Here is a 20,781-nt window from a genome sequence, read left to right as displayed (position 1 = left end):
GTCACTAGGCTACACTTGCCTGTGTCCTTGATTAATCTGATAGTTTATGATTGCAACAAAGTTAACGTCTCTGTCACCTCGAATCCTTTGGCTTAAAATATGTCTAGCACCATCTGTTATGTCAACTAAAACGGCAGGACCTCCATATGCAGAAACAGTAAGCTATTTGCATTTTCATTATGACATGCCTGCAGTACACACGGCAATTCTGTTCAAATTGTGACTTATATATGCTAGACCTTTGGAAAAACTATTATTTTTTAAATTATTTTAATTATACACTGTTATTGTTAATAATTAAAAATATAAAACCAAATAATAATTCTATTAGCTTACTGTATATTATGTTCAAATGCAGTACATAGGATACAGATATTTCAATATTTCCAACGTGGAAGTAAAAAAAGAAGATGATAAATGAATTGATATAACCGGTTGGTGGAGCATATGAGATATCCTTAACCAGAGTTGTTGGTTTATTGGTAACAGCAGGTAACAGAGAGTAATAGTGGTGATAGCTATAATCATACAAGCTAACAGAGATGGTCATAACAACTAATAGGGGTCCCACATAAGAGGAGCTAAGTACTGTGTATTCACACAGTAGCCCATCAGGTTGGAGGTCGCACCTCCCTGCTGACTCTGGGTCCTAGTGCCCGAAGTATATCAGAGTGGAGACTGTAGTAGCACGCACTGCACTCTAACCAAATGATCTTGCTGATGTGGGAACATGTATTAATGCCATAAATTAAGCATTATATAATACAGACACAAAATGGCTGACATCACTTCCTATTCCTACTCATTATTTCCTGTTCGATGATACAGAAAGATGTAATTCCCAGTATTATACTGCATAAGAATTTGTTTTTACAACACTTGTATGGAAACAACTTAAACACCACACAAATGTACAGACCAGGAATATGTATTGAACATTTGTGAATATTTAATTTAGGCTGGTAAACTACTATGTACTAATATATACTGTAGGCATCAGATGACTGGACACATGCAGGCAAATTGTGACCATTTGAAGACCAAGTTTATGGACATGTTTGAAAGTGATCCAGTGGGTTTTAAATCATATATTTTTAGAAATTGCTGTAACTCTCTGGTCACTCACTAGTGTAGTAAATATAAAGGTTTGACCAATTTTTTTTTCCATTAAGACAGTCCCTCTGTGCACACTGCAGTATTATTAAGATTGTGGCTCATATACTAGATCTATGACGAATCAGACATTACAGGAGAACTCTGGTTAGATCGGAGCATGAGCTGTCTAGGCCATGAAGAAGCATCAGCCATTGTCATCATGTGATGTACTCAGTTGCTAGGTAACTAGAACATAATACAGAAAGCCTTTGGATTTCCTGGTTATCCTGTTCTGCTTGGAAGGAGCCCATTATAACATTTGACTATTTTAAAAAAAAGCAACTTTGTTTGCATACATTGCCAAATCTACATTGTAGTCAAAACAAAGTATTAAGTCAAATTACTCATACAGATATATTGCACATCACCTATCCCGGCCTATTCAGTAAGAATTGATGTGCCTTGAATGCAACTTCATTACACATTTGTTAGTGCAAATTTATACCAGGCATTTCCCATCAGTTTCTATGGCTGGCTCTTATTGCAGCAATATAACCTGCATTTTACAGAGCAGGACTGAATGTCTTTATCAAAGGAGAAGGAGGGGCAATAAATTGGTGCTGTTTCCTTGCAGAGACTACCATCCAAATAACAATGCTGGGTATCTGGGTAATGAGTGATGCTGTGGGCTACCTGATCTCTTACGGCCTAGTGAATTGTCAAAGGGATGCTGATCTGCTGTTGAGGATTTACAGGCAACCAATAAGAATACTGCCTTACTCCTCAGCAGGCAAGTGGTGTTCACTAATGGGTCTATTCATGAAGCAGTGAAAAGAGTGGAGAAGTGAGCCCATGGAGAAGTTGCTCATGGTAACCAATCAGCTGCTCCATACAATTGTATAGTATGCAAATTAGAATTGTGACTTCAATGCTGATTGTGCCATGGGCAACTTCTCCACTGGCTCACTTCGCCACACTTTTCACTGCTTCATGAATAGACCCCTTAATGGCAAATTGCTTCTAGATATTAACTAAGGGCCTGATTCACTATGGTTTGCACGCAGTGAGCAATTATCGGCAGAATGCGCATGCACTGAGACCACGAAGGGTAAAATGTGATTGCACTGCGTATGCATCCTAATTGTAAAGAGAACGCATTTTGGGGGTCATTCCGAGTTGATCGCTCGCTAACAGTTTTTAGCAGCCATGCAAACGCATTGTCGCCACCCACCGGGGAGTGTATTTTCATTTTGCAGATGTGCGAACACTTGTGCAGCAGAGTGCCTGCAAAATCTTTTTGTGCAAAACAAGACCAGCCCTGTACTGTAGTTACTCTTCGTGTGCGTTGATTCTAACGATGGAGGGATGGCTTTTGACGTCACACACCTGCCCAGCGAACGCCCAGCCACGCCTGCGTTTTTCTGCCACGCCTGCGTTTTTCTAAGCACTCACTGAAAACGGTCAGTTGCCACCCAGAAACACCCACTTCATGTCAATCTTCCTGCGTTCGGCCATGTGACTGGAATGTTCGTTACACTCTGTGCAAACCCACGATGCTCATTGTACCCGTACGACGCGCCTACGCATTGCTGTGCATACGCATGCGCAGAAATGCCGATTTTTAGCCTGATCGCTGCGCTGCGAACAACGGCAACTAGCGATCAACTCGGAATGACCCCCCTTTGATTGACAGGAAGTGACAATTGGTGGATGGTTTGTGGGGAGTGATTGGGAAAATGCAGTCGTGTCATGGCCATTTTTAGGCTGACGTCATCTGTGAATGCTGCGTTAAAAATCATGGCGCCCGGTGCGATTTCATTCACATTGATTTGAGTATGCTGGGGTCAGCTGCAACTGTCGATGGTGCTCATTTTTTGCGTATGCATTGCAATTCTGCTAATGCATAAGTAGATTTGCGAATGCATCCATGGGCATCTCTTATCCTTTCTGGGTGGCTCTTCACATGCGATTTTTAGCAAGAGCAGATTTGTGAAAATCGCTATCTCAGCCTGAGTAGCTATCCATAGTGAACTAGGCCCTAAGGCAAGTAGTCTGCTTGGTGCATTAAATTAATTTTACCTAAATTAATAAAGATCATTTTAGATCAGGTGTACTCAAAAAACAGACAATGGGAAGCGCTATCCGTATACAGTTTAAAAATAGAATATATTTATTATTCAACAATTATATATTCCTAAAAATTATTAAGATGATGATTTTCTTAATTGCTACTAACAAAATGCACTTGCTTCAATGTATCCATTCATCATTCACAGACTGTCCTAACAGATAGGTAAATAGTTTTATGATATGGTTGACATCTAGGGCTACGTGGAGTGTGATGAGCAGCACGCACACACACACACACACACACACACACACACACACACACACACACACACACCACCACCACCACCACCACCACCACCCCCTTTATCCATGAAAGATGACCTTTTCTGACATAAATTTAATATCCATCCCCCTACGATACTTAATAAAGGAACAGTGCGCCGAAGGCTGCACAATAGTACCCCCAATTCAAATTACGGGTGGTCTTCAGTCTGCCGGCGGCCGGGCTCCCGACGACCAGCATTCCGGCGCCAAAATCCCGACTGCCGGCATACCAACAGCTTTTCTCCCTCTAGGGGGTCCACGACCCCCCTGGAGGAAGAATAAATGTGCCACCGTGAAGACTGTTGTCTTCTCTGGTAAAGAAGAGATGGTTCAGTACTAACTCTGTGACCGCTCTCCATGTGCCCAATATATACACATACTTAATACAATACACAGTACACCATACATGTTTTATATGAACATATTAATCACTAAATATTCCATTAATGAACAACAAGATAGATGGCCAAATCAACACATCTAAAAACGTGTGGAAAAAAGTCACCAAGAGCAAGTACAGATACCAGCAATCTCCTGAATACTGTTTTGTTCAAACAGTGTTCTAACATAGAACATAATACAGCATATGATATGATATATATTCAGGTAAAAATCATATCAGATGTCAGACACAGCCACATTCACCACTGGCTAATAAGAAAGGGATCTCATGTACCCCTGACACTTTCTGCAATAACCAGCCTGCACAGAGTAAATAGCTCACATGTATCATTTGCACATATTATAAGCAGAATAGCATCCACATGTCAGAATAACATCCATACTGTATGTTGACTGTAATCTTATTCAATCAATGTTATAAAATTACTTAATGATGTGCTATACCTCTGCACAGTGGATTGTCTGCAGCAAGAGACAGAGAGAGAGAGAGTGTGTGTGTGTGTGTGTGTGTGTGTGTGTGTGTGTGTGTGCGTGTGTGTGTGTCAGGTGCACACATACCTGCCCCTTCTGCAGGAATCCGCCTCCTCCAGCCCGGCTCCCTGACTTTGTTGTTTGTGTGTCCTCTGCGGGACACACAGAGACATGCTTGCTGGCCGCATGGCTTGGGAAGGGAAGTCTCACTTCAATGAGAAGTTGGCGCACAGGGGGACCCCAGGGGAGTGGTCCCACTCGAAGGCAGTTTCCCATCCCACCCACAGAGGGAAGAGAGAGACAGAAAATGGCAGGAGAGGAGGAGATACAGGAGGGAGGGGATTCCCACCACCACCTTTGGCTGCTGCGGGGCAGAGGACAGGGGGGCGAGGAGGAGTGAAGGCGGATATTACTGTCTAACAAACCCCCACCCCATGGTAACTTCCGGTAATACCAGCCCCCCTACCTGTGTGACAGGTGCTGCTGCCGTCTCTGTATCACTGACCTGGTTTGAGGAGGTTGTGGACTCGGGGTTTCTTCCGATGACCGGGAAGTGGAACCGCAACTGGGCCGCAGCAGAGATGGACGGATGTAAGTCTTCCTCATGCAGGATCTGATTGGCGGACAGGAGGCACGTGCGGACGCTGAAGGTCTCCTGAAAGAGAGAACTTGACAGGTGCTGGTAAATCACGAAGGTGCTGGGAGGCACGGAGGTGCTTGGAGGCACGGAGGTACGAAGGTGCTGGAGGCACGGAGGTGCTTGGAGGCACGGAGGTGCTTGGAGGCACGGAGGTGCTGGAGGCACGGAAGTGCTTGGAGGCACGGAGGTGCTTGGGGGCACGGAGGTGCTTGGAGGCACGGATGTGCTGGAGGCACGGAGGTGCTTGGAGGCACAGATGTGCTGGAGGCACGGAGGTGCTTGGAGGCACGGAGGTGCTGGAGGCACGGAGGTGCTTGGAGGCACGGAGGTGCTTGGAGGCACGGATGTGCTGGAGGCATGGAGCACTGGAGATCACAGGTACAGTTTGAACGATGATACTCAGGCGCCGGAGCACTGCCCGGCGTCTGAATTTAAACTTCCCGCCAGGGCCTGATTGGAGGACGGGCCGATGACGTCACCCGCAGCTCCCGAGGACGTTGGACGTGGAGGCCTGCTAGACGGAGCGCCGGACGCCGGGGACCCGCCAGCGAGGACGGCCGCACGGAGACCCAGCGCGCCCGGAGAGGTAAGTATGAAGACCGCGGCGCCGTGACAGTACCCCCTCCTCTAGGAGTGGCCCCTGGACACTTTCCCGGCTTCGTAGGATGTCTAGCATGGAAGATCCGGACTAGTCGAGGAGCCGAGACCTCAGAAGCCTTTATCCAACTTCTCTCCTCAGGACCATATCCTTTCCATTCCACCAGATATTGCAGATTCTTGTGAAGGTAACGCGAGTCTAGAATATTTTTGATCTCGAAGTCTGTTCCTGTTTCAGTCTCCACTGAGGTGGGGCTAGAGGTCTTTGAATGGAAACGATTAAGGACGAGAGGACGAAGAAGAGAAACATGAAAGGCGTGCGGTATACGTAGGTGTGAAGGTAAACCCAGCTTGCAGACCACAGGATTCAGGACTTGTAGCACAGGGTAAGGACCGATGAATCTTGGAGCAAACTTCATGGTGGGCACCTTCAACCGGAGATTACGTGTGGACAGCCATACCCTGTCGCCAACCTTGTATTGTGGAGCGGCTCGCCGTTTCTTATCCGCAAAGAACTTGTACCGGACTGAAACCTTCTTAAGATTAGCATGAACCTTACTCCAAATTTGTCTGAAGTGTAGTAGAGTGGACGTTACGGCTGGAACCTCTTCCATCGGAAGGCTTAGTAATTCTGGAACACTTGGATGGAACCCATAGTTGATGAAAAATGGAGATTCACCAGTGGAAGAATGAAACGAATGATTATGGGCAAACTCTGCCCAAGGTAACAACTCCACCCAGTTGTCCTGTGAAGGGGAGAGATAAAGACGGAGGAAAGTCTCTAGATCTTGATTGACTCGTTCCGTTTGTCCATTCGTTTGGGGATGATAAGCGGAGGAAAACTTAAGTTTAATCTGTAGAGTCGAACAGAGGGCTTTCCAAAACCTTGCAGTGAACTGTACCCCACGATCAGAGACTATTTCCTGTGGCAACCCATGCAACCGAAAATGTTCTTGGATGAGCAGTAGAGCTAGTTTCGGGGCTGTTGGTAGACCAGTCAAAGGAACGAAGTGTGCCATCTTCGAAAAACGGTCGACGATTACCCAAACGGTGTTGCAACCCTTGGAATGGGGCAAGTCAGTGATGAAGTCCATGGAAATATGTGTCCAGGGTTTCATAGGAATGGACAGAGGACGAAGCAACCCAGCAGGAGGTAAACGGGGAGATTTATGCTGTGTACACTGGGGACAGGAATTAACGTAATCCTGTACATCCTTCCTCATGGAGTCCCACCAGTAAGATCTTTGCAGAAACTTGTACATCTTCTGGGCGCCGGGATGACCGGAGAATTTGGAGATATGGGCCCACTGAAGTATCCTCGACCGGAATTTGACCGGTACGGACATTCTTCCAGGAAGAGGACCTGGAGTAGTCGAGGCAGCAGAGACAGAAATTGGATTTAAAATTAAACTCCGTTCAAAGGAATCCTCATCATCTGTGGGAGTTTGTGAACGGGACAGTGCATCCGCTTTGGTATTGAAAGTCCCGGCTCGGTATTTGATAATGAAAGAAAATCGAGTGAAGAAGAGTGCCCATCTAGCTTGGCGAGGATTCAAACACTGTGCGGTTTTGATATACAACAAATTTTTGTGATCAGTGTAAATGGTAGTCACATGTTTGGCCCCCTCTAAGAGATATCTCCACTCTTCCAAGGCAGAATTAATCGCCAAGAGTTCCTGGTTTCCAATAGTGTAATTCCGTTCAGCTGGAGAGAATTTACGAGAGTGAAAGCCGCACGGATGTAATTTCTTATCTGAGGCATACTGAGAGAGAACGGCCCCAACTCCGACCGAGGATGCGTCGACTTCTAGGAAGAAAGGTTCCTCGAAATTTGGTTGTTGGAGTACTGGAGCGGACATAAAAGTGGATTTCAAGTGGGAAAAGGCCTCTATGGCTTCGGGAGACCACAACCCCGGGTTGGAACCCTTTCTCGTTAGGGAGGTAATGGGTGCAACAATGGTGGAGAAACCTCTAATGAACTTTCTATAATAGTTCGCAAAACCCAGGAACCTTTGTATTGCTTTCAAGGAGAGTGGCTGTGCCCAGTCCCGAATGGCAGAGAGTTTCTCCGGATCCATGCGAAGCTCCTTCCCCGAGATAATATAACCGAGGAACGGTATTGATGTTACTTCAAAAGTACACTTGGACATCTTGGCATAGAGATGATTCTCACGTAGACGGCGGAGTACCTCTTTGACTTGTAATCTGTGTTCAGCAAGGTCTTTTGAAAAAATCAGGATGTCATCCAAATACACCACGACACTTAGGTATAACATGTCTCGGAATATTTCGTTGACGAATCCCTGGAAGACAGCAGGAGCATTGCTAAGACCGAACGGCATCACCAGGTAATCATAATGCCCATCCCGGGTATTGAAGGCGGTCTTCCATTCATCTCCCTCTCTGATGCGTATAAGGTTATAGGCCCCCCTCAAATCGAGCTTGGAAAAAACATGGGCACCACGAACTCTATCAAATAACTCTGTGATTAGAGGCAAGGGGTATTTATTTTTGATGGTAATATCATTTAAGCCGCGGTAGTCGATACATGGTCTTAACCCTCCGTCCTTTTTTTTCACGAAGAAAAAGCCCGCTCCAGCCGGGGAAGTAGAGGGGCGGATGAATCCCTTGTGAATATTGGTTTTGATATAGTCAGACATAGCCTGTGTCTCTGGGAGAGACAGAGGATAAATGCGACCCCGAGGCGGCATTTTTCCAGGGATAAGGTCAATGGGGCAGTCCCAAGCTCTATGGGGTGGTAACTGGTCGGCTGCTTGTTCCGAAAACACATCTCTAAATTCTTGGTATGCCTCTGGAATAGGTTCCTCCTCCGCCTTAGAAGAAACACGAAGCGGACAAACAGGGGTGAGACAGTTAACGTGACAAAAAGAACCCCAAGACCGAATCTGTGCGGTCTTCCAATCGATATGGGGATTGTGACTTTTGAGCCAAGGTATTCCGAGAACTAGATCGTGATGCATTTCCGGGATCACCAGGAACTCCAAGTATTCTTGATGTAGAGCCCCGACCTGTAGTTTAACTGGAACCGTGCGTTCTGTTATGATACCATTGGATATCCTAGTACCATTGATGGCTGTCAAGGAAATAGGCCGTTCGATGGACCGTACTTCCAAATTCAGGCTTTGAACACAGAGGGAAGAAACGAAATTTCCCGCAGCTCCAGAGTCCAACAGGGCTTCAAAAGACTTGGAAGTGGCCTTGGTGATTAACGTTACAGGAAGCAAACAGTCCGAAGTGGGAGAAGATTTGGTCGTAACCCCCAACTTGACTCCTCCGGAACAAGCTAGGCCTTCTCGTTTCCCGGACGGGATTTGCAGGACTTGATGAAGTGACCCGCAGCTCCGCAGTACAGGCAGAGCTTACCCTCATGACGACGTTGCCGCTCCTCCGGGGACAATCGGGATCGGTTAATCTGCATGGGTTCGTCTGGACTTGGACCCACCGCTTGCCTTGCAGGAGGAAGCCGGAACCTAGAACGATCCGATCGACTACGTTCTCCTCCACGTTCCTGCATCCGGAGATCTACCTTGACACAGAGGGAGATCAATTCCTCTAAAGAACCCGGAAGCTCTCGAGTGACCAACTCGTCCTTCAGGCGATCAGAAAGACCGTTCCAGAAAGCAGCTCTCAGAGCCTCATTATTCCAACGAAGTTCAGAGGCAATGGTTTGGAAATGAACCACATACTGACCCACGGATCGGGAGCCTTGACGGATGCGGAGTAAGTCAGAAGAGGCCGAGGTCATCCTGCCGGGCTCGTCAAAAATTCGTCGAAAAGACGTGATGAATTCGGAGTAATTGGAAACCAGTGAATCAGAACGTTCCTATAATGGAGACACCCAGTCCAAGGCAGATCCTTCCAGCAGAGAAATAATATATGCTACCTTGGACCGGTCTGTAGGAAAGTTGTGAGCTAGTAGCTCGAAATGTACCTCGCATTGGTTTAAGAAACCACGACAATTCTTAGGATTCCCATTGTAACGGGATGGCGTAGGCAGCTGAAGGCGCGGAGTGGCACCGGCCGATGGTTGGACATTGCTGGAGGTGGCAAGTGCTGCAGCTACCGGAACTGGTGCCGGAATTACTGAGGCTAGAGACGCCTGAATCTGATCCAGACGTCCGGACAACTCCTGGAGGTACTGCATCACCTGACCTTGTGCCGCTTCCTGACTTTGTACACGGGAAGCAAGGTCCTGGATGGCATTTGAGTCCGTGTTCCGATTCCCCGGGTCCATGGGGCCTGAGTATACTATCACTGACCTGGTTTGAGGAGGTTGTGGACTCGGGGTTTCTTCCGATGACCGGGAAGTGGAACCGCAACTGGGCCACAGCAGAGATGGACGGATGTAAGTCTTCCTCATGCAGGATCTGATCGGCGGACAGGAGGCACGTGCGGACGCTGAAGGTCTCCTGAAAGAGAGAACTTGACAGGTGCTGGTAAATCACGAAGGTGCTGGGAGGCACGGAGGTGCTTGGAGGCACGGAGGTACGAAGGTGCTGGAGGCACGGAGGTGCTTGGAGGCACGGAGGTGCTTGGAGGCACGGAAGTGCTTGGAGGCACGGAGGTGCTTGGAGGCATGGATGTGCTGGAGGCACGGAGGTGCTTGGAGGCACGGATGTGCTGGAGGCACGGAAGTGCTTGGAGGCACGGAGGTGCTTGGAGGCACGGAGGTGCTGGAGGCACGGAGGTGCTGGAGGCACGGAGGTGCTTGGAGGCACGGAAGTGCTTGGAGGCACGGAGGTGCTTTGAGGCACGGAGGTGCTTGGAGGCACGGATGTGCTGGAGGCACGGAGCACTGGAGATCACAGGTACAGTTTGAACGATGATACTCAGGCGCCGGAGCACTGCCCGGCGTCTGAATTTAAACTTCCCACCAGGGCCTGATTGGAGGACGGGTCGATGACGTCACCCGCAGCTCCCGAGGATGTCGGACGTGGAGGCCTGCTAGACGGAGCGCCGGACGCCGGGGACCCGCCAGCAAGGACGGCCGCACGGAGACCCAGCGCGCCCGGAGAGGTAAGTATGAAGACTGCGGCGCCGTGACACTCTGCAGTAGCTCCATTCATTGAGCCTGTGGTCAAAGTACTGAAACACGCTGTGGGCTGTCCGATTGTGTCCCACAGCGGCAGAAACAATAGGCTCAGCAGGACAGCACCACCCTCAAGTCCAGCGCCCAGGTCACATGGCCCCCTAGCCCCCCCTAGTTGCGGCCATGGGTGGGATACAACCTTCTCAGGAGAAGTGAATGCAGAAATTGGTGAGAGCAGTTATTGCAGAGAGGAGAGAAAGGTCTCTAAAAAGTATATTTCTGGGGGTTTGAGGAGGATTGGAAGAGTTCAGTGACAATGAGTTTGAAGTAATGAAGGAGAGCATGCAGGTGATAAGGTTGTGATTTAAGAGAGGGAAAGGAGAGTTAGTGAATTCAGAAACTGAGCATAGTCTGGTGAATACAAGATCAAGGCAGTGGCCCTGCTGATGGGTAAAGAAGTCAGTCCATTGGGTGAGGCCAAGAGAGGAGGATAGAGAGAGTAGTTTGGAGGCATGAGCAGAAGTTTTTGGACTATCAATAGCGATATTGAAATCACCCATGATGATTGTGGAGATTTTAAAGGATAGGAATTGAGGGAGCCAGGCCAAAAAATCTTTCAGAAATTGGTTGGGTCGCCCAGGTGGGCGATAGATAGCTGCATCATGCAGAGCAAAAGGAGAGTAAATCCTGTTAGAATGTACTTCAAATTATGTCACTGTTAGTGATGGAAACTGTGGTAGAACTGTGTATGTGAAAGATTGGGATAGTAATATTCTAACCCCTCCTACTTTACTGTTACCAGGCTTGGAGGCGTGTGTGAAGTGGGGACCACCGTGTGACAGTGCTGCAGGGGAGGCCATGTCTGATTGTGTGAGCCTTGTTTCTGCCATGGCCAGCAGGTTGAAGTTGTTCGATATGAAGAGGTCATGGAAGGATGTTAATTTGTTTCAAACATTGTACATTCAATATGGCACATTTTAGTGATTTGGAGGGTGATGGAATACATGTAATGTTTATGAGGTTAGCTGGATTAATATATTGCTGTAAATAAGGTAAATTGAGTGGGGCAAGTGGTTGGGGCTTGGATATGGTGAAATGTCACCAGCTAATAGAAGTAGGAAAGAGAGATGATGTACAGATGTTCCACAATCATTGCTGCCACGGTGTGTATGCACGTGTGCCCACATCCTAGCATAATGCGAACATGCCGCACTGCAACTGGCTGCAGTGGGCGTTCGCTTCTTAGGCTTTAATGTGTGCACATGCATACACAAGCATGCGCATGCATACACACGCATGCACACACAGTCGTGGGCACACTAGCATGCCAGCTGCAGCTGTAGGAGGTTTGTGAATTATTTTTATGGTGACAGGTTGTGGATGTTATTGTTAATGTATAAAGATAAGTAAAAAGCTCATGAATGTTAATAAAAGGGGAGTAGATAATTGAGGTGACAATGTGAACAGAGGGGTGAGTTGCAGGGAAAGTGAATGATGTAATTGCTTTGTAGAAAATACCATGGAGTGAACTGCAGAAAGCAATTTGTAGTACATGGTATGAAATAAAACTAAAGTTGTTTAGGCAACGAGTGGAATGAAGTTGTATTTGTTAAAGTTGAATGTTCAAATACCTGTTTACTAATGTTGTTCAGTTGTTCATTTTCATAACACTTAAGTGTTATGAATAATCTGTGTATGTGAATGCACATTGACCAGCACAGCTGACCCTAAATTGCATCTAAAGTAATACTATGGCTAATTAATATAGATTACCCATGAGGAAAATGTTTCATTATATACCTCTGTGTGAAAGGGGGGATTTTCATTTTGCAATGTTATTTAAATTACATTAAAGGGGAAGAACAGAACATTTTTATCCTAGTGTATCCTCAAAGGTGGTGGGCAGTAGCTTATCTAGGGTTCAGTGTGCTCCTGGCAAAGTCATGTACTCAACATCATGACATCTTGCATGTTGCACTTTGGGTTACAAATTGGGGAGGCTTAGGGTGCTAGTCAGAGTTGTTAGAAAACCCTCAAAGTTAGCAATTGGGCAAAATCATGTTTCATTGCAGGTGGGGCATATGTGATGTGTGATTTAGATTTGGGAGGGTTATATTGTTTCTGTGCAGGCTAAATACTGGTGGCTTTATTTTCCCACTGCAATTTAGATTGCATTTTTAACACACCCCTCCGAAATCTAACTCTCTGTGCGCATGTTACATCTGCCCCACCTGCATCGTAACATGCTTTTGTTCAGTTGCTAACTTTTTTGGTTTGCTAACAATTCTGAATAAGCCACGAGCTCAGACCAAAAGGCAAGGCTGGGGTCATTTGTTTTCCCTGATGTAAGGCAGCTGCATGTCTACCAAGGGTTAAAATTTATGGGTGTCTAAGGTAGGTGGCGCCAACTTATCCACAACTGGATCCCCTGGCCATCTAGTAGTTATCGGCCTGCTATTGGCAATCAAACCTTGATCTGTAGTTTCTGTGGAACACATTTTGAGCAGTACAGAGAAGCACATAATTAGCTTTAAATAAAAAGCAAAATAATAAAATAATAATAAAAAAATGAATAAGAAATAAAAATGTGTTGATTGTAGAGATATAAAAACAAACCCTACATTATGTCACTTCATGCTCATGTTAAGACAAAATGGAGGATAACCAAGCAGTATTTTAGGAGAAAACATTAAATGGTATTAATGAAGAGGGAGATCCTAAAGTGTTAACAGGATGGACCGCCAGTATTCCCTGCAAGTGCAAAGCCAAGAAAATATTCACATACCACTTTTTTGAGGGCATTTCCAAAAACTAGAATACTGAGACTTGTTGTTCCACGGAGAGACTGTGAGGTGGACAGTTATTTGCGCATGAACTTTGCACTATATTATATATTTATATATATATATATATATATATATATACTGCTCAAAAAAATAAAGGGAACACTTATACAACACAATGTAACTCCAAGTCAATCACACTTCTGTGAAATCAAACTGTCCACTTAGGAAGCAACACTGATTGACAATCAATTTCACATGCTCTTGTGCAAATGGAATAGACAACAGGTGGGAATTAAAATAAAGGAGTTGTTCTGCAGGTGGTGACCACAGACCACTTCTCAGCTCCTATGCTTTGTGGCTGATGTTTTGGTCACTTTTGAAAGCTGGCTGTGCTTTCACTCTAGTGGTAGTATGAGACAACCCACACAAGTGGCTCAGGTAGTCAGTGGCGTAAGTTCGCCCCAGTCACCCGGAGGCATGATATGTGTTGGTGCCCCCCCTACATACTGTATACACACACACACCCTTCATATGTAGCTATCCGGCACTCATGTTGAACAGTAGTAGCGTGCTCAGGTGCCTTTCCAAATAGTAATATAGATACACATAAAAAGTGGACGGCACTCCAAGTCAGTCATTACAATAAAACAGACACCAGCATACCTTTATAGCACACCTACAGTACTCCCTCACCCACCAGTGTGTCACAATGTAGATGCTTTGGTGTAGTGGTGTGCCGATATACAGTATATATATATAAAAAACACACAAACGCCTCTTTCACTTAAACACACACACGCCTCTCACTTACACTCACGCCTCTTACTTACACACGCCTCCTTTGCTTAAACACACACACACCTCCTTCGCTTAAACACACACAATCCTCACTTACACACACGCCTCTCACACACACGCCTCTCACTTACACATGCTTCCTTCACTTAAACTCAAACACACACGCCTCCTTCATTTAAACTCACACACATGCTTCCTTCACTTAAACACACAAACATGCCTCTTTAACTTACACACACACACACACACACACACACACACACACACACACACACACACACACACACACATGCCTGTCTCACACATACACATACACACACCTCTTTCACTTAAACACACACACACAAACAAAAACAAACACATGCTTCCTTCACAGTGCTGCCAACATTTATTAAAGACCCCCCAGCACCCCTCTCCTTTCCAACTACACACACCCCCACAGTGCAGCTTAAGGCAAGTGCTGCCAGTGCCTACCTGCTGCTATCAGCCCAACGGAAGAACAGAGACCTTCACTCGGCCAGCTCATCTGGAAGGGCCTGTCAGGAGCTGCGTTTTGGAGCTCCCCCTAGCTGTAGCCACAGCCAGCTTTCTGTATATACTAGAAGGCAGCTTCCGTGTCACTGACACAAAAGCTCCTCGCAGCGAACGATCTTCAGGGTCAGGCAGCGGGAGACAGTGGGGAAGATGTGCCCCCTTGAGGTCAGGAGCCCGGCGGCAGCCGACTCCACTGCCTCCCAGAGTTCTGCCCCTGCAGGTAGTGCAGCTCATCCAGGATGGCACATCAATGCGAGCTGTGGCAAGAAGGTTTTCTGTGTCTGTCAGCGTAGTGTCCAGAGCATGGAGGCGCTACCAGGAGACAGGCCAGTACATCAGCAGATGTGGAGGAGGCCGTAGGAGGACAACAACCCAGCAGCATGACCGCTACCTCCGCCTTTGTGCAAGGAGGAACAGGAGGAGCACTGCCAGAGCCCAGCAAAATGACCTCCAGCAAGCCACAAATGTGCATGTGTCTACTCAAACGATAAGAATCAGACTCCATGAGGGTGGTATGAGGGCCTGACGTCCACAGGTGTGGGTTGTGCTTACAGCCCAACACCGTGCAGGACGTTTGGCATTTGCCAGAGAACATTAAGATTAGCAAATTCGCCACTGGCGCCCTGTGCTCTTCACAGATGAAAGCAGGTTCTCACTGAGCACATGTGACAGACGTGACAGAGTTTGGCGACACCAAGGAGAACGTTCTGCTGCCTGCAACATCCTCCAGCATGACCGGTTTGGCAGTGGGTCAGTAATGGTGTGGGGTGGCATTTCTTTGGGGGGCAGCACAGCCCTCCATGTGCTCGCCAGAGGTAGCCTGACTGCCATTAGGTACCGAGCTGAGATCCTCAGACCCCTTGTGAGACCATATGCTGGTGCGGTTGGCCCTGGGTTCCTCCTAATGCAAGACAATGCTAGACCTCATGTGGCTGGAGTGTGTCAGCAGTTCCTGCAAGACGAAGGCATTGATGCTATGGACTGCCCGCCCGTTCCCCAGACCTGAATCCAATTGAGCACATCTGGGACATCATGTCTCGATCCATCCACCAACGTTGCACCACAGACTGTCCAGGAGTTGGCGGATGCTTTAGTCCAGGTCTGGGAGGAGATCCCTCAGGAGACCATCCGCCACCTCATCAGGAGCATTCCCAGGCATTGTAGGGCGGTCATACAGGCACCTGGAGGCCACACACACTACTGAGCCTCATTTTGACTTGTTTTAAGGACATTACATCAAAGTTGGATCAGCCTGTAGTGTGTTTTTCCACTTTAATTTTGAGTGTGACTCCAAATCCAGACCTCCATGGGTTAATAAATTTGATTTCCATTGATAGTTTTTGTGTGATTTTGTTGTCAGCACATTCAATTATGTAAAGAACAAAGTATTTAATAAGAATATTTCATTCATTCAGATCTAGGATGTGTTATTTTAGTATTCCCTTTATTTTTTTGAGCAGTGTTTTATATATATATATATATATATATATATATATATACATATACAGACACAAACACACACACACACATACACACACAGCATATAAACTGTATAGATTAACCTTGCGGTTAGCCTCAGACCGCAATTTTCCCGCCATTGACTATAATGGAGGACTGCAGTCCTCCATTATAGCCAGTGCGCTCCGCCTGATTGACAGGCCAGGAGCGCACAGCCAACCAGGAGAGCACTAAGACGTGGCGCTGCCTAGTCCTCTAGTGAGAGGAGTCACGGGGGGGGCCCGGCATTCGGGGAAAGGGGATCCATCTGTAAACATGGATCCGCTTTAATGGCGTTGGCCGGGATTTTTTTTTTCTTTTTCTTTTTTTAACCCATGGATGCCTCCATGGACAGAAGAGATGGATCTTCACTGGATAATAGGTGAGTATATTGGTTTCTTTTTTACAGGTACACCAATGGATACCACTTGACAAGGGGACTGATGGGCTCCGTGGGACACTAGGTAAGTATGTGTGAGTGTGTAAGTGTGCATGTATGTGTATCATGGTGTGTGTGTGTGTGTGTGTGTGTTGTGTTTTTATTTGTTGTGGAACTACAGGTACTAGTGGGCCTGTTATTTCCAGCAATGCTGACACTTGTGGTTCTCCAAGTACCAGCAAGTGGGGGAGGCTTGCTGGGACTTGCAGTTCCACAGCAAAAGACAATATTCTTTTTTTTTTTTACACAATTTTGGCTATCGCCCCATCTACCACCCAGGGATGGGGGGGACAGCCTCGGGCTTCACCCGTGGCCCTTGGGTGCCTGGAGGGGGGACCCCTTGATTTAAGGGGTCCCCACTCCCCCAGGGAACCTCAGCCAGGGGTGACTAGTTGGGGGAAGTGATGCTTTGGCCGCAGGGACCTATATATGTGTCCCCCGGCTGCGGCATCACCTCCCTGGCTAGTGGAGCCCAGTGCAGGTTTCAAAAATAAAATACAGGGGACTCCTACTTCTTTTGTCCCCTGTATTTTTGAAACCAGGAGCAGTCCAAGAGTCCAGTGCTGGTTGTTTAAATACGGGGAACACCCAATCAATTTTTTCCCTGTATTTTTTTGCAACCAGGACTGGCTCAAAGAGCCTGAGGCTGGTCGTTTTATTTTTTTATTTTTAACATTCTCTTTACTTTTACTAACAGAAGCATGCACGGATCACACTGATTTGTGCATGCTTCTCCAAAAATCGCCAGTCTAAACCAGGTCTATTATTCTGGCGATTATTGGTAAGGTTTTGTGTGCAAGTGAAAAAATCGCATCCTATTACATTTGCGATTTTCATTGTTTTCAGTGGGAAAACATCTGGATGCGATTTTTCACTTGTGATTTTTGGTATATGTTCAAAGCTTGCGATTTTTAACAAAATCGCAAGCTATTGCATTTGCGATTTTCAGAAAACGTGCAAATTTGCAGTAAAAATCGCACGTTTTCCAAAATCGCACCCTATTACATCTAGCCTCATATGCCTAAACGTCTGCATACAGTTTCTCTTATGTGCCATTAGAGGGCAATGTCTACAAGGACATTTTCTAAAAAATAAAATAATGTTTTATATATTTCACATGATAAAAATACAATAGTTTCTTTTGAGTGTTCCAGCAAGGCCCTGAACTGAACAAGTGAATTAATATTACAGCAGCTCCCAGATAATGTAAATACGTTTTGTGCAAATGATTGTTCTGTAAGTAAATGTATTGGGCTGAATGTATTGTACGATTCCTGCTCCCACATCAGCACAGTAGATGGAGCTCTCAGTACAGAGCATATGGTTGTATCACTGAGCTAGGTCACCGTCATAGAATGTAAGTGTCACTGAGTGGTAAAACACATAATGGTCTTGCAGGTTCCTTGATATAATGTACATATTATAGTATTATTCTTATTACGCTCATAGACTTTTCCTTCTGTAACTACACATACATGTATTCATATTGCGGTGGCCTCCCACGTCGTGTTTGTCATGTGACGTTGTGGACTGGTTGTTTGGAACATTGGCAGTGGCACATGAATGAGTTATGACTCAGATGAATGTATGTTAATCCCCATACACACTAGGTGATGTTGTTCACGATATCGCTCAGACAGTACACTCACTATCATTAACGATGCGTGCTCCCGCGCGTCGTTAATGACCCCCTCCCTCATCCGAACATGTAAGGACGAGGGAGATCCTCGTTAACGACAGCCATGCTGCAGATGCAGCATGGCCGTTGTTCCCCCCGCCACCCCCCGTCGTCACTCCCTTCCCCGCCAGCATCGGCAAGTGCGTGCACACTTATGTGCACCAGAATCGGCATCGGCGGGGCCTCGGCTAGTGTGTATGGGGCTTTACACCAGATAAGCATTGTTGTTATGTTGTCTTTTTAATAAAATTTTTTATATATTATGCACAAAAGTGGCGAATCTTGTTATTGTATGTAGTTATTCCTGTAGGGTCTTCTGTATGCGATAAGAAAGCAGTATGAAGTGTACTGTCTGAAATTAGAGATTGCATAAAAAAATTCATATAAGTTTACATTTATTTTATGTGCATGCAAACTTGCCTTTTTGAGTGTGCTCTATTCACAATGGTAAAATGCACTATGGACACTTCTATGTTCTTAACAAGCAAAAAACGATTTTTCTTGCGCTCAGAACAAATGTCAGCCCCTCGTCCCACAAAGGAAACCTTCACCGTGGTCCCACTTAATAGATATACACCAAATAGAAAAATTTGGGGCGAAGGAGGCGCCACTTAACACTTATAGAGACATAAAATTATTGCTTACACCATTAGGATTCACAACAGGTGAATCAGAAATGACCTTCCATGGAAATGAATACTAGAAAGATAGTAAAAGAACACAAAACATAGTGTATTCCAATTTGATTAATTAATACAACTTGTATTGCTTCTTGGTCTCACTCACATGATGTATGTATTTAATTTGCATGTAGAAATTAGTGCATCAGGGTGACCAGCATCAACTCCAAATAGCAATGATATGCGAGTATGTAGAGATCAGTGCACCAGGGTAGATGTGCACCCGGCTTTAGCTCCAATTAGCAGTGAGTATTGAAAGAAAACAGGGGGAGAGCGCTGTGATGGTTGGTGAAACACAGCGGTATGCTACGACCCCCGTTAACCGTGGCTGGATCTTATTGGCACTCGCGGTCGTGATATTCCTCCCTGCCGTGGGGTAGAGACCTCCTTTTGCTTGGTCTCAAATTGCTTTTTCCCCTTCACCGCTGTCTTTACATCAGATGTCCGCCGTGATGTAGCTCGTTCATGAACGGGCTTATATCTCAGCAATCAGAGTGTCCGGTAGTCACCTTCCTTGCACGTTTCTCCGCTGTTATCCAAGAGCGGTTTCGTCAGAGGATGTAAAGACAGCGGTGAAGGGGAAAAAGCAATTTGAGACCAAGCAAAAGGAGGTCTCTACCCCACGGCAGGGAGGAATATCCCGACCGCGAGTGCCAATAAGATCCAGCCACGGTTAACGGGGGTCGTAGCATACCGCTGTGTTTCACCAACCATCACAGCGCTCTCCCCCTGTTTTCTTTCATTACTCACTGCTAATTGGAGCTAAAGCCGGGTGCACATCTACCCTGGTGCACTGATCTCTACATACTCGCATATCATTGCTATTTGGAGTAGTGATGAGCACCGGAAATTTTTCGGGTTTTGTGTTTTGGTTTTGGGTTCGGTTCCGCGGCCGTGTTTTGGGTTCGAACGCGTTTTGGCAAAACCTCACCGAATTTTTTTTGTCGGATTCGGGTGTTTTTTTCAAAAAACCCTAAAAAACAGCTTAAATCATAGAATTTGGGGTTCATTTTGATCCCAAAGTATTACTAACCTCAATAACCATAATTTCCACTCATTTTCAGTCTATTCTGAACACCTCACACCTCACAATATTATTTTTAGTCCTAAAATTTGCACCGAGGTCGCTGGATGGCTAAGCTAAGCGACCCAAGTGGCCGACACAAACACCTGGCCCATCTAGGAGTGGCACTGCAGTGTCATGCAGGATGGCCCTTCCAAAAAACACTCCCCAAACAGCACATGACGCAAAGAAAAAAAGAGGCGCAATGAGGTAGCTGTGTGAGTAAGCTAAGCGACCCTAGTGGCCGACACAAACACCTGGCCCATCTAGGAGTGGCAATGCAGTGTCACGCAGGATGGCCCTTCCAAAAAACACTCCCCAAACAGCACATGACGCAAAGAAAAAAAGAGGCGCAATGAGGTAGCTGTGTGAGTAAGCTAAGCGACCCTAGTGGCCGACACAAACACCTGGCCCATCTAGGAGTGGCACTGCAGTGTCACGCAGGATGGCCCTTCCAAAAAACACTCCCCAAACAGCAGCACATGACGCAAAGAAGAAAAAAAAGAGGCGCAATGAGGTAGCTGTGTGAGTAAGCTAAGCGACCCTAGTGGCCGACACAAACACCTGGCCCATCTAGGAGTGGCACTGCAGTGTCACGCAGGATGGCCCTTCCAAAAAACACCCCCCAAACAGCACATGACGCAAAGAAAAATGAAA

Source organism: Pseudophryne corroboree, chromosome 1 (assembly GCF_028390025.1).
Source record: "Pseudophryne corroboree isolate aPseCor3 chromosome 1, aPseCor3.hap2, whole genome shotgun sequence".
Lineage (NCBI taxonomy): Eukaryota > Metazoa > Chordata > Amphibia > Anura > Myobatrachidae > Pseudophryne > Pseudophryne corroboree.
The sequence above is the reverse complement of the archived record's forward strand: the minus strand, read 5'-3'. Positions refer to the sequence as shown.